Raw genomic sequence first — 367 nt, forward strand, 5'->3', positions numbered from 1 at the left:
CGCCGCCATTTGGCCCATGAGACCGCCCGTGCTGCCGCCGCTCGGCCCGTGAGACCGCCTGTGCTGCCGCCGCCGCCGCTTGGCCCGTGAGACCGCCCGAGCTGCCGCCGCCGCCGCTCGGCCCGTGAAACCGCCCGTGCTGCCGCCGCCGCCGCTCGGCCCGTGAGACCGCCCGTGCTGCCGCCGCCGCCGCTCGGACCGTGAGACCGCCCGAGCTGCCGCCGCCGCCGCTCGGCCTGTGAGACCGCCCGAGCTGCTGCCGCTGCCGCTCGGCCCGTGAGACCGCCCGTGCTGCCGCCACCGCCCTGCCCTTGAGATCGCCCGCCCTGCCGCCGCCCTGCCCGTGAGACCGGTCGGCCTGTGAGAC

This window comes from Podarcis liolepis (assembly GCF_965112155.1).
Source record: "Podarcis liolepis genome assembly, chromosome: 3".
Lineage (NCBI taxonomy): Eukaryota > Metazoa > Chordata > Lepidosauria > Squamata > Lacertidae > Podarcis > Podarcis liolepis.